At 38.2% G+C, this 10656-nt stretch overlaps 1 long non-coding RNA gene across 1 annotated transcript; it reads right to left on the minus strand.

Moving 5' to 3' along the window:
• Positions 1-1390: 1390 nt before the first annotated feature.
• On the minus strand, positions 1391-8768 carry LOC112569501. The gene is made up of 5 exons (XR_003100440.1): positions 8609-8768; positions 7677-7936; positions 2830-2946; positions 2485-2540; positions 1391-1930 (listed from the first exon to the last, which is right to left on the minus strand). It is a non-coding gene; the product is annotated as an uncharacterized LOC112569501 (long non-coding RNA).
• Positions 8769-10656: the final 1888 nt, after the last annotated feature.

Consider the following 10656-nt stretch of genomic DNA (forward strand, 5'->3'; position numbering starts at 1 on the left):
AGTATGTTTGGCATTATCTACTCTAACCACGTCATGTCCTTTACTTAATTGCGATACTCTCTTGTTGCACTACTAAACAATAGAAATGAAATTGAAATTGATCATATTTGACCCACCAGGTGTGCCACCCGGGCCTTGTCCTACAGATATGTACATGTACAACCTAGGGGTACAATGTTACAACACATCGCGATGTATATACTGTATAAATGAATACATAAGGGAGGCAAGCACTGGACCCTTTAGGACTTGTTCCTTACGAATTACTTCCTTTGACAACTGAAAAATAAAAACTCAACCAATCAGCTATTTCGTTATGTTTAAAAGTAGGCAAACATTCTGTGACAAACCGCCATGTTAATGTCGGTGACCGGTTACTCAATTCAACCTGGATTTGAACTCAAACTTCAGACAATAAAAAGAAAAAGATAAATATTTCTATTCTAATGTATATTCTAACATTTCTGTTTCGTTGGTACTTAAATTTTTTTTATATCGTGCAAATAATTTAACTTTGTAAATTTTTAACTATTGACCGTCGTTCCGATTAGTGAATTCCATGTGGCATACAGTTACAATCATTCGTTTGTTTTTACTGCCGGTAAATAAAACTTGTAGTTTTAAAAATGTACACCACGTTAATTTTTGATGCTCTTTAAGATGGAGTATACAGATCAGTGTATGTTGTAAGTTTATAGATATGAACATTAAAAACCTGTTAAAATTTTATTCGCGGGCAATTAGCGCTTTGTCTACTGCAGGGATGCCCAGCCTTCGGCCAGCGGGCCATATGTGGCACGCGACGTGGTGCCATCCGGCCCGCGAAACTTCTGCCCACAATGCAGGAAATCGGCATGTTAGTAATAAAAAAAAAAAGACCTAAAAGAACGAAAAAAGGGAAGAAGAAGTATTTATCCCCACTTAGGGGCGTCTCTCAATCTTTTTTTCGATGGACGAACATTTCGATTCAGTGCTCCGACTTGCTGTCTCTACGAGGCAGCCGGACATTCAGAAGTTGGTTTCGGGTAAACTACTTCAAATATCCCACTAATACTACATAATACTACATCACTGGTCTACTGGTAACAACCACACTTCTCCCTATGTACTGATTGAGCATTAGAAAACGTGGAAAAAGAGGCTTGAAGATTTATTTTAATTGTTTATGCGGTGTGTCATCGAGCTCTGTGTGTGTACGCGTGTATGTTTGTGAATGAAATAGAGATATTTCGAGCATATGCAACATAAGTCTACGTTTGTCTTATTACAACACATAAACAGGTGAACAGAAATGTAGTGACAACATATGTGTGTATATGTTTGTAGATAAGTTGTTTGTCTATAGCAGCAACCAAAAAAACATTTTTGTCAAATCACAAAAGACGAATGATTGTGATTCAACTTTTTTATTTTCACCTTGCATTTTCGATGCCATTTACAACGATAAAGTTCAAAATCTTAGAACACGTTTTCTTTTCGAGAAATTGGACATTACTTTCCACTCTTTTTTTTTGTGGTAGAATTGGTCGCATTAGAATTGCTTGTGGGGTAGAACACCTTGGGTTATAAGGTAGACTTTTGCAGAAGCTTTTACAGTTCACTACTCTTTAGGGTTGGCTAGTGTATATGTTACCAGTATATTTCATACCTTTTCATATCATCTTGTGATTGAATGAAAAAATAAAATAACTATCTGAGAAATATTTTTTTCAAGTAGCTTAAATGAGAATTCTGACTGTAATCGATAATACTTAGAAAATGTTTTTTTTTTCAAAATAACTTTCAAGCAGTATTAAAATTGTAGATCATTGAATATAGTGTCTTTCTATAGAACACATTTTTGTTTCCATTTTCAAGAATGTTCATTTTTATATCTTTTAATGTCTACCAGTTAGCGGATGAGCAAGGTGTTCCATCAGGTTAATAAACTCTGCACACACAATGTAAGTTCCATGAAAACAAAAAAGGAAGAACATCAAATAAAAAGATAAACATTAAAGAAATAAGCAGCTTTAAGTCCTTTGTAAATAACAAAATCTGCAAGTTCGAAAATGCTTTTGCAATGAATCCCTTAAAGTAACAATTTAGTCATCTTTATTAACTTTGATGAAAAAATAGTTGTAAAGTACAATTGCTAAGTTTCTAGAGTGTTTACATTACTTTAAAAAGTTATGGACGTAAACACGCAAACGACAATTACAGATTCATGTGAATATGTCTGCCCAATGAAATTATTATCGTGTATGTTGCATATTTTGATATATTGTACACTATATTATAAATTGTATACAATATTATATATTAAAATTATATTATGTATCATATTATGTATAAATATATTTTACTAATATAGTTTTAGCTAGAGGTTTTGCAATGCAAAAACTGTAAGTAAATAAGTACATATATTTAAATTTTCAGCGAGAATTACACATTACATTTCTAATATAGATACGTGTCTATATTATCTAAATGATGCTTTCATACCTTTATGCTGGATGGTCAGTGCCGGATTCAAAGTGCCGACACCCACGTCGGTTTACCTGATAACAGTCATTGCCAGACGGTATATAAATGTAAATGTAGACTGATATTAATTTTAAAAAATTGTCTTAAAAACGTTATCACATTACTTTCATTCAGCAAAATCAGTGTTAGTCACGTTGGAAATTTGCAAAAGGATAGTTGAATGTTGTAGAAACATCTACATTCTTCTACAAGATGTACAATATACCGGGTTTGAAACACACATAGCAAAAAATTTTGTCGTTTCAACAAAGAGTGTAAACATAATATATTTCTGATATACTCGGATAGGTAACTAGGATATACTTTTTACTGCAGCCTGGAGCATGGGACATCGGGATAGATTTCCTTCTGATATCCAGTTTTCCTTGATAACAAGCAGTCGCACCAAAACCTCTGCATTATTCTTCCCTGAACCCAAATCTGTGAGCAACAGAAAAGAAGAAAAACGTGTATATGTATGAGAGATACGAGCTTAGCGACAAATGTGTAATCATCCTCAGAAATCATAGGCAATAAGACATTTAATGTCTTAAGAAACGTTGAGAATTCTCTTTTCTGTATCACTGAGATTTACATTTGCATAAAGGACAAACATGACAACATTGCATGAAATACGCATTTTGCGAATGAATACTAAGAAATTTTCTCGTAAAGGCTAATACAAAGCATTGAACTTGCTTGTCTTTATCCTAAAGGATGTAGTATTACTAAAGTGATAACCAGGTAAAATAATAGTCGGTGTGCCAGGTGCCATTGGAAATATTGTCTGCCTGCTGCCATTAGGTTTAAGCAAAGTAGTCTTTAACTGCAACTTCCTTGGGGGACTTCCTGCATGTGTAATGCTTTGTTCAGAATATATTTAACTTAACAAATGAACTATAAATGTTAATAAATTTGCAAAATTTATGTTAATCTGAACAGTAAACAACGTTGTCCGTGGTAATCAGTTGTGATATCTACCGTAGATGCTGCGATCTAATTCAAGAAATGTGTTCACTTAAATGAAATAAATCTTAGAGAAATATTGTTGTAATATTGAGCCATGCCGACTACAACTATGACTTCTATCATGGTACAATCGTGTCAAAATATTTTGGCCTAGTATGGAAAAATATAGGACTGACTAAGCTTGGCTACCATTAAAGCTCTAGGGCGCAGTCTTAGACATATATATTTATATGTATATATTATCATCGTGCTGGAAGCTCAGATTAGTCGTGTAGTGTGCCGACATATATATATATGTCAATTACAATTCTTTATTTACGAGGGGTAAAATAAGCAACTGAGCGCTTTTTTTCCATCTAGCCCTCGCCCATTACAGGGAAGGAAATTATATAAATTTAAACTATATAAATAAAGTAATTGAGCATTAAGTATAAAAAATAGTAAGCATAGAGAAGGGTGGATATGTACAAGGCGATGGTTAAAGAGGAGATTTGCACATATTCACAAGGTCACCTGGAGTTGGTAGGAATCTAGAGGCCTCATCTATATATCTTGGAAGTGTTTAGATCAGACCTGGGCAAAGGCCGGCCCGCGGGCCGGATGCGGACCGCCTCCTGTCCCTGACCGGCCCGCCCGCTGGCCTGCCCACCAGTATATATATACTATATATACAGTATTGGGTAAAACTGAGTTAACTATATTAGTCCGGCCCTCTAAAACCATCCCAATTTCTCATGCGGCCCCTTGGGAAAATTAATTGCCCACCCCTGGTTTAGATAGATGGCGTCGAAAGCAGTTCACGGAGTGCAATTGCTTGAGATGGAGAAAGAGGCTGTTCCATAGCGCGCTCCCTGAGAATTGCAGGCTTGATTTGAAGAGGTCCAGTCTAGGAAAGGGGATATTCAGTTTTGGGAAGGTTCTAGAGTTATTGGAGGAAAATAAGACAGAGAGTCTTGGCGATAGTTTGCCCATCAGTATTTTATAGATGAAGATGCATTTGTTAAATTTGAGGCTGTTTTTAAGAGGAAGGACGCCTAGAGAGGTGAAGTCACGTGGGTCTAATTTCGGTTTTAGCAGAACAGCTTTGATTGCTCGCCTCTGAACACTAGCTAGAGGTTTCATGGAGGATCCACTAGCGGAGTCCCAGAGGGTGGAGGCATAGTCAATGACTGACTGGATGTGGGTGGTATAGAAGAGTTTTCTTGTGTGAGTGTCAAGGAAATGTTTGATTCTGGACAGCTGGTAGACTTTCTTGGAGATGTTCTTACTTGTGGTGGAAATGTGTTGGGACCACGATAAGTTGTTGTCAATGGTAACACCCATGAGTTTATGGAACTGTACTTCAGTTATTGACTGAGCGCCGATTTGGATAGTAGGAAATGGGTTGGCTAGGTTTTGTCTTTTCTGTCTGGTCGTTAGAAGCATGACTTCAGTTTTCAGGGGGTTGAGGGACATGTGGTTTGAATCAGTCAAAGCCTGAAGCTCATCAGCGCTCAGTTGCAGGATGGAAGCAAGTGACTCAGTCTGTTGGTGGTGTGCGTGTCATTGTGGTGTCGTCCGCAAACATTTCACAGATTGGGATATGTGGAGAGGAAGATCGTTATGTAGATAGGAGAAAAGCAGGGGTCCCTACTGACCCTTGAGGGACACCGAATTTAACTTTAAGGGGATCAGACAGTTGGTTGTTTACAGCAACTCTCTGAGTTCGATTGCGAGAAAGGAGATAAGGAGTTCGGTGCTACTGGTACTTAGTTTGTAGAGAGTTAGTTTTCTGATAAGCAGATGTGATTTATAACATCAAAGGCTTTGGCAAGGTCAACAAATAATGCGGCAGAGAAAAGATTATCATTAGTATTACTTAGCCATTGTTCCACCATAAGATGTAAGTGCATGTGGCAAGAGTGACGAGGCCTAAAGCCCGGATTGGTTTGTATGGAGGAGTTCATACCTTAGGATGTGCTCTTGTAGGTGCTTGTGGATGTGTTTTTAAGGGTTTTGAGAGAGGTGATAGAATTGAGATTGGACGATAATTTGTAGGGTCACTTGGATCACCCTGATTTGTGAATTGGGATTACTTTGCTTGTTTAAGGTGTGTTGGAAAGTAAGATTTATCAATGCAGAGGTTATACAGATAGGTCAGGCTTTCCGTAATGGCCGGTGCTGAGAGCTTTAGGATTTTGTTGTTGATGCTGTCTGGACCTTTGGTGTTAGTATCTTTAAGTTTGGTAAGTGCTTGATATACATCCAATATAGTCATTGGGGAATGGAGAGAGCCATTTCAATGTGCTTTGAGTTACAGAAGCTTTGTAATTTGTGTAGTTTGTTTTCGTGTGACTTGTCATTTAAGACTACCCTAGTACCAATTCCTGCAAAATGTGCTTTCAGTGTGTTAGGGGCTATTGTAGCTGCAGGACTGGTTTTTCTTGACTTGTTGGTTAGCTGACTGATGGCTTTCCAGATCAGTTTAGTGTTCTGTTTGCATTCTATGAGTTTGCTAAAGTAGTTTTTCATCTTGCTTCATTTCATAGCGGTGACAATATTTCTTTGCTTTTTGAATTCCGCTTCTTGGCCCCTCCTTTTAAGTTTGTCTCTTACATTAATTGCGGCTTGGAGCTTAAGGTCGAACCAAGCAGGTTTGATGTGGTGTTTAACACGTTTGGTTTGCAGCGGTACATGTTTATTGTATATTGCTAGATATTGGTTGTGCCAGTAGGTGATGGCTTCATCTGCGTCTGTGATATCATATATTTTGTTTAGGGGAGCGTTGTACAGATCAGCTAGAAATTTAGTTTCCTCAAAGGTTTTAAAGGAGCGGTAGGTGATTGTTTTGTGTGAGTTTCTGGGAAATTTGGTCCCATTTTTGTGCCACGTCAGGCAAACGGGGAAGTGGTCGCTGCAGCCTGTCGTGGGTACAAAGACTTCAAGTATGTTATGTTGGTTGCTGACATAGATATGGTCAATGAGTGTCTGGGATGTGCTAGTGACCCTTGTTGGGGTGGTAACTAGTTGGGTGAGGTTCGCTAGGCTGATCCTCTCTATCCATTGCTTATTCGGTTTTAGGAGATCGATGTTGGTCCCCTAGCAGCATATGTTCTTTGGATTCAAGGAGCACGGCATCTAGCATGGAGCTGAAGTGGTCCGTCCACTCGGCTCGTTCGTAAGGATTTCTATAAAGGAATCCTATAAGAAGTGGAGCCGTATTTTTCAGCTTTACTTCTAGCCAGATTGACTCTACGTTGTATTTTTCTAGGTGGTGCAGCCACTTTGTGTTGAATGCTGTGCTGATGTAGGTGACTAAACCAGTTTCATGTTTGCGTTCTGGGTGCCGACGTTCCAGTGTGTACCCAGGAATAGCGATGTCGTTAAGGGAGACAAGTTCCGTAACCCGGGCTTCCGACAGGGCAAAGATGTGGAAGGGGGTTCCAAAGTTGTATATGAATGTTTCTACCTCAGGTATTTTGTTGAGGGCAGTGTTAATGTTTATGTGGCCTATACGAAGTCAATCTTTAGTAGGCCACTATTTGTGTGGTCTATGTGGTGAAATTTCCTGAGGAATTAAGAAGTCTAATTATAGAGTACTTGAGTTCCAAGTTTTTAGTAGGGAAAGAATTTGGCAGGCAAAAGTAATCTAGTAAATGTTAGTGAGAAGATAAAATAATCAGCAAGTTGTTTCCAGTTTGTTCACGCAAGGCAACTGCGAGCCATCATTGGCTACCTGCAGACGGTGTGTTACCATGGTGACAGCCATGTAGCGGGAGTGTCTTCCTGGCCTCTGTAACGTTTCCATCCTGGCTTGAGGCTAGCTCTCAGTGGCCAAGATGTGGCCAGTACCTACAAGCGCTGGAACCACATTGGTCCAACATTTTGTGCTGTCTGGGATGTTTGTATCGCAACGGATGGATCACATAATTACCAAATTAAATATTATTTATATCTTGGTGTCTTAGCATCTTCAATAGAAGCCTCTTAGTGGCTAAAGAATACACTACAAAATTAACTTCTTATTATTCCTGTAACTGTTGTGTTTTTTCAGGTTAAAAGAGAACAGTCTTATGACATTTATAAAACATGAACGTGGCACAGTGACCAGATGCTGTGGTGCTATTGACAGCTATATGAGTTGACTATTTGATCCAAGCACAACAATTCAGTTTTTTTCTTAGCATCTATGGCATAGAATGGATTTTAAAGTTATACTTTACCTCTCGGAGATGCCAGTCATGCCAATTGTAATTACCGGCAGACCTAATGGTCAGTGAGCACACATCACCAATGTCGTGAGTTGTAACAAAGAATCTGTCCTCCTGATTTCTCTCAAAGTAGTTGTTGTAGTTGTTGTAAGTATTGCCTAAATTTATTTCTGCGGAAGATCCGCTAGATCCATGGAGAGTAATATAGATGTCGGAGTCTGTACCCGCGCCTTCTTCGTCAGATGTATGAATTATAATCTCCCATCTGGCCCCTAGAGAAATGAAACACACAGACGAATATGTGAAAAGTCCCTCTTTTCATATCGTTCCATTTACTGTTCAAGTGCATAGTTTCACAAGTTCCCCTTCTAACACAGAGGATAACATCGTTTGCTCTAGAAATATAAAACACACCAACAATTTCGTTACATTAATTATTTGTATTTTTCTAATCTTCTGTTTTACTCTTGATAAAGATATTTCTGCTTGTGTACTGTAAGTGTTTTTGTGTATTCTCAATGTACATACGGTGGCATAAGTGCTTCAGATCTCAAAATATATGTTACTTTTCTTTTTATTCTTTTTATTCTATATTTTTATGTCATGCATTTCCAGCAGTTGTTCTCATCATCAACCATTGTGCACGTACGATACAGAAATAAAACACACCAAACAATATGCTAAAAGTCTCTTTAAAAGTCAGACGTTCCCTCCTAACATAGAGGATGACATAGACATTGGAGTGTGTAGCCGCATCAGGTATCTTCAATGTATACACAATAAACTTCCACCAAAAACAAAATCAATTTAAAAATAAGTCTTACATTCATTATCTATCTTTTCTGTTTTCCCTCACCCCCAATTTTGTTCCTGACAGAAATATTTCTGCTTGTGTACTGTAAGTGTTTTGTGTTTTCTTAATGTACATCACAACCACCGCTTACCATGGGCACCAAAACCTCCAAGAAGCAGGAGCACAAAGACGAAACGCCACATTCCGCTGACTCAACAGCCGCAAGCGACTGTATGTGTAGAAATGTTCTAAAGACAGTTTGTGATTATCGCGCGTCGCTTGCTCGTCGTAAGGTCTGACGTCACTGGTACTGACGTAAGATATGGAGGCGGGGAGGGGGGGATTACGTGCAAAGAGCGGGTAATCTACAGTTCTAAGAAGACTATGTGTTGGAAGCCTGAGATCGAACCGGCAGTGGCAGTGACGTCGACGTTGTAACGTTCAGTGAGGTGGATAGGCTGTGTTGTAGTGAACATTCAGTGTCGCGCTGGACCCTTCGTTTGACTGGAGGATGTATCTAAATGTTTGTGTATGATGGGAATTTTTTTTTCAGGTTATTGACACTGTTCCGGTTTGTTTACTTTGTACTTTTCACCTGAAGAATGATTGGCTTCGCTGCTCGCGGCGGGCACGTGGAAGTCTGTGTGACTGCGATCGACTGTGTCTGCGAGAGAGCGAGTCTTGCGACGCCCGACCTCGGTACGCGACAGTGATCACCAATACATATATACTAATCAGAACAAAGATTTTTGGCCATGTGACTTTATAAATATTTAAATTGTGTTTAAGAACAAAAACAACCAAACAAACAATCGGTTATAAAAAGAGTTATGGAGATAGAGAGAGACTGATCTCACTGTTTAAGCGTATGAAACTGAGAACTGTTTTTGATTGCCAGTTTAAATGGACTCTGAACACTGAACACATTGTCAAACGTGGCCAGCAGACAATGTACCTTTTGCGGAAGTTAGTTTTTCAGTCAGCCAAGCAATTTTAGCCTGTTTCTACCAGTCTGTTATTGAGTCTTTTATCCTGTTCGTTTGTTTGCTTGTTTCGTAATCTGTCCATGATAGGAATAGTTTGAATAGCATTGTTCACATCTGTTCCAAGATAATTGGTATCAAACAGAGGGACTTGACTTCCTTCTGTGACCAACAACTAGTTAGGAAAGCTTCCCGCATTCTGTCAATACCTGAACATGTGTTAGCAGGGAATTTGTTTAATTTACTTCAGGTAAACGCTATGCAATGCCACTATGCAAAAACAATAGGCATCTTAAATCTTTTGTGCCATCAGCAGTCCAGCTTCTCCATTGTAGATGAACTGTCAGCGTGTGATGTGTATGTTTGCATGGAAATGTTTTTATTTATTTATTTTTTAATATATACACTATATATATTGGAAACAGAGCACACATCTGATTTAAATTGCCCATTGGTACTAATAAAGTTGGTTGTTATTGTTATTGTTATTGTTATTGTTACAGCTTCAGACGTTCCTCTCCTAACAAAGAGGATAATGTCGTTTGCTCTACAAATATAAAACACACCAAAAATTTCGTTGCATTAATTATTTATCTTTTTCTAGTCTTTTGTATTTTACTAATCTTCTGTTTTATTCTTGACAAAGATATTTCTGTCTGTGTACTGTAAGTGTTTTTGTGTTTTCTTAATGTACATTACAATCACTGTTACCTTGAACACCAAAACTTTGAATGAAGCAGAGCAGAAAGACGAGAGGCCTCATCCTGTTGCTCCCACTCGACGCCAGCGACTCCACTTGTGGAAACTTTCTAAAGACAGTCTGTGATAACAAATATATATACTTTCTTCAAATTATATACTCTTCCCGGATATTTTCACATTATGTTCTGAGTGCAGCAGCATCGAAAATAATTGCAGTAATAAAACAGACGGTGGCATCAGTGCCCAGAGTTCGTATCACATATGATGTGGCTAAAACAGATGGTGCCAACAATACTGCACACATCAGCTTCAGATCTCAAAATATATGTTCCTTTTCTTTTTATTCTATACTTTTATGTCATACATTTCCAGCAGTTGTTCTCATCATCAACTATTGTGCACGAACGATAATATAAACGATGAAGGAATGTGTACTTCTTGAACTTTCTCCTTCTTTTTATATGTCATACTCTTAGTATTTTTACATTTAGGCAAACACTATAAGTACACAAAA

This window comes from Pomacea canaliculata, linkage group LG7 (assembly GCF_003073045.1).
Source record: "Pomacea canaliculata isolate SZHN2017 linkage group LG7, ASM307304v1, whole genome shotgun sequence".
NCBI classification, from domain to species: Eukaryota; Metazoa; Mollusca; class Gastropoda; order Architaenioglossa; family Ampullariidae; genus Pomacea; species Pomacea canaliculata.